This window comes from Patella vulgata, chromosome 6 (assembly GCF_932274485.2).
Source record: "Patella vulgata chromosome 6, xgPatVulg1.2, whole genome shotgun sequence".
Taxonomy (NCBI): domain Eukaryota; kingdom Metazoa; phylum Mollusca; class Gastropoda; family Patellidae; genus Patella; species Patella vulgata.
Genome location: NC_065884.2, coordinates 45,930,211 through 45,934,558, shown reverse-complemented (window position 1 = coordinate 45,934,558; position 4,348 = coordinate 45,930,211). Strand labels below are relative to the sequence as shown.

General features: G+C 35.7%; 1 long non-coding RNA gene across 1 annotated transcript; it reads right to left on the bottom strand.

Annotated features, from left to right (window-relative positions):
- Positions 1-1,145: 1,145 nt before the first annotated feature.
- LOC126823717 (uncharacterized) lies at positions 1,146-3,101 on the bottom strand. The gene is made up of 2 exons (XR_007681271.2): positions 2,414-3,101; positions 1,146-1,230 (listed from the first exon to the last, which is right to left on the bottom strand). It is a non-coding gene; the product is annotated as an uncharacterized LOC126823717 (long non-coding RNA).
- Positions 3,102-4,348: the final 1,247 nt, after the last annotated feature.

Genomic DNA, 4,348 nt, shown 5'->3' with positions numbered 1-4,348 from the left:
AATCTTCCTGATGCAGATCTATCATTTGGCCTCAAATGCTATATAAATCCTTAATTAACATTTATTCAAATGCCAAGCCAATAATCAACTCTCTAGAGAACCGGATGGTTTAGGTTTTCAACAGATTGAAAAATAATTGCAAGTTAATAATTTAAATTAGAAAAAAGGATAATCAAGAATCAAGACTGTATATTATCGTAACAACGGTAGCAATGACAATTGAGACTACACCGTTCTTCAACTCCTTTGAAAATGAAGTAATTTGACTGATTTATTAAAGTATTACATTTTCGTTGTCTATTTTTGAACGAGAATAGCAAGAATTGTCAGCTCTTCATCTAAATCTTACATAATGCATCTTTAATCAATAAACATAGCGACTTAATGATTCCACAAAGCTGACACTGCTCTTCTATTATGCACACACCAGGTCTTTCAACTGTCCGTGGTTATGCAAGATTGCCTTGTCGTATTACGATGCTCTAATCCAATGTGATATCAGTTGCCCAAGAGGTACTGTTCCAAGCTGTTCCACTGCTACTGTTAATTCTAAGCCTAATTTCAGTAAATTAGATTGATACCATAACAAATAGCTCATATAAAGTAAACAATATAATTGTAAATGAAAAGCTGGCATTAATGATTTACAATAAAAACATTTCTTAAAAACTATATTTAGTAGTAATGTATAATAGTAATAAAATTACTGAAACACCCTGCTATTTATTTTTTATCAATTGGTATTTTCTTAGGGGCATCATTCAGTGCAGGGTTAACTGGCCCAGTGATGGTCAAAATCCCATCTTTGGTCAAGTTTGAAGACAACCCATCGATATCGACATTTTCGGGTAATGTGAATTTCCTATGAAATTCTTGGTAGACTGACGAATTCTCGTTCTTTTCCTCGTGTTTAGCATCAATACTAAGTTCCTGCCCTTTAGTTGAAATGGAAATTTCCTCAGGTTTGTAATTGCTGACATCCAGTCTGAGGTCCAGAGCCTGGGTACCATCTGATTTAGTAATGATGGGGTCTCTTAAATCTGCCAACTGCTTAAACAGATTGTTGCCACCAGCAGAAATGGGATCACGTGGTGCCAATCTCATCATGGCATTCCTCATATCGTGCTGCTCTCTCATCGCATGTCTAGTTATGTCGTCGAACATTCTATCGAAATAAAGGTCATTTTGCAAGAGGGGAACTAAAGCTCGTAAAGACATGTTTATGGCTTGCTGAAAGAAAATAAAAACTTTTTGTTATAAACGATGTAAAAACATTCCACTTTGTCGTATTTTTTTCAAACCAATGCCAACATAGGTGGAGCTGGAAAAAAAAGAAATCAATGAAAACAGTCTATAAATTCAAATCAACCATAGAATAACTTCAGGTCGTTAGCAGGTACTAATATTTAAAAAAAAGTTTTCAAGGACAATAACTCCAATCATAACTTTGTCCTCTTGAGATTCCACAAGGGTTTTGGGTCTTGCAGGTCTTAGTTTTACTGCCTTACTGTTATTGAAAGTAGTTTTGTCTACGACATCACCCATAACAGAACTAACATGGTTATATGGGAAAACAATCACTGGTTTATTATACACTAGCACGACGTTCGATAAGTATATCGTTTTCAAGCAATACTATACATGTAGTAAACTATTGTTTTCCCATATTTCCGTGTTAGTTCTGTTATGTCCCCTATCACTAAACGCTACTAAAGGATTATGATATCACCCATGGTGACAGTGGACATAAAACTCTAGGAAATAGAAGAATGAAAGTAGTTGCAAATCAATAAGATTCTTTATTTCCTGACTGTAAACTTGTGTATAGGATAAATTTCAAATTAATTGGTTGACTTTTAGAGGTTCCATAACACTTAAGTGATAAAGAGCAATTACTTCAAAGTTAACAGTTTCTTCATGTCATGAACATACAAATCTTTAAGTCAATTGAATGGTAACTTCTAGAACATCCACAAGATTTTTCAAACAGATCAAAAGCAATGTTCAACTCTTGACAGAAATTGAATAGAAATACAACAAAATCAATCCTGTATTTTCTAAAAATAGATATTTCAACAGTTTTTATTTATTGTCTATTTCAGAAATTCTGGCATACAACAAGAGCGGTTTAACCATCGACTTAGTAAGTGACTCGAAGAGAGCTCAAGCCTCTGCTATAGTATAATACTATAATAGGATACCGGTACACGTTGGCGTGCATGTAAAAGAACCCCTTGCAGTTGGAATTCAATATTGGAGAGTGTGTTGTAGTGCCGCTGTCCGGGCAAAAACTGTCTTCTGCCTGGCTTTATTTTTCCCAGTCGGAGCAGAACAGTAGAACGTTAATCCCCATTTCATTTTTAATTTAAATCAGAAAACAAACAACGTGCATTCAAAATGTTGTAATACTCACCTAATATTACCGTTGTTCGCTGTGTTTATATCTGGTTTCAGACAATTACGATGTTACCGTTGTTCGCTGTGTTTATATCTGGTTTCAGGCAATTACGATGTACATTGAAGTTCTGGATTTGACGTGCACTTTTATATATAAACCTACATGAAATCTCGATTATTCTAGGAGCGACACGACTTTTCTACTTTCATAATTGTTATTGATCGAGACCTCCAACCAATCAGAATTTCTGTTTTAAAGTCTAGATTGTCAAGATTTGGAAAGCCCGCATTCACTGAGTTACTATGGTTAATACGCATTGTAAATATACCGTTACGTACACAGACAACGCTAGAATGTTCGGGATTGTGCATCTTGACCCTTTCCTCTCGCCGTAAATAATGTCAGCTCGTGCGGGGAAGTCACGCGGCGGATCCAAGAATTTTTGCAGATGGGACCGGTTTTCCAGGCTCCTGTTATAGTGTTAATTAGGAAATAAATGAAATGAAATGAGGTTTAAAGTCCTACTCCGAACTGGGCCAATGAAAACGTGTCCTACGCCATACCAATAAATACCAATATACAGTGTGCGATGAGGGAAATTATAAAGTAAAATTAGTAGCTTAAGTCTCTAACTCAATATCATCAAAAATCTTCGACATTGAAAACACGAATTATTTGTCATTTCAAATTAATAGCGGTCTTGTGATCTTACAAGACACAATGATTAATGAATAAACATTATACCATTGGTACACGAATCGTGTATCATTTCAGCGCCATTTAGAACAAGGGACTCAAATAGTAAGTGCAGGGGGACTGCATGCACCACACAAAATTTACACAAATTCTTATATGGAGAGCATGCGCAATAAATACCATCGGTGTAGACTGGAATAACCAGACGCTAAATATTACCATTCAATTGAGACTTCTGGCGTATAATTTCGCCGAACATAACTGATTAGAAATTACAATAAAAACAGAAACAATTGAATGTAAATCATACATTCATATTACATTATTATATGCGTTGCGACCCATTTGTGTCAATTTCTAGGTCCCAAATATTAAACATAGGCTACATTATGCAAGAGCTAAATCTGCCTATTTCAGATCTTTCTTTAGGCCTGAAATGTTATCTAAATTATTAATTAGACATTAATTAACCTATCCAGGCTATAATCAACTCTAGATGGCAGCGCTAGCCTGCGATCTTTAGTGGATTGCAAGCCGATTTACTGCATAACTTTCCTTCTCGATTAAACGATTAAATGGATAATCGAGACTATGCTGTTTATCGTACTGACTTTGTAATGATGACCGAGGCTTATGGGAATTTCAGTCGCTTAGTTCTCGGTTCATAGTGGATCAATTTGAATGAAATTTTCACCAAATTGCCTTTACATTATCTAGGTTTTAACTATTATAGTGAGAATACATACATTATCCATGATTATTATTAAGACAGCAGGCCAGACATGTTTTAAGTATGTTGTTATGTAAAATGAATGATTTTATTAGAATTACACCTATAGAAACAGTGGCCTTGTTGTATTCCTTGTAATCTCCCTTGATATGAAGGCATTTTCCCAGTGATATCGACTGGTCCTATATGCTTATAGTAGTCAGTGTCGAAAAAACCTGACTGACAGCCACATTTTGTGTCAGTGTGATCAAAATATCTTTTGTGGCTCTCTTACGCCACTTCTCTACACGGATGGAATGTTTATTTGGTTCATTGGATCTCTGACATGTTCGTCCCGACCGCGACCATAATTTGCAAGGTAAATCGTGCACGCAATTGTTTACAAATGCATTCTGAACAAACATCTGAGACACGCTACCTGCGGAGAAGTATCTCAGACACAGTCAATAGCCATGATCGATATCCATATCACGTGATCTACACATCACAGGTCATGACATTGACGTCAATGGGTCATGAGGTCA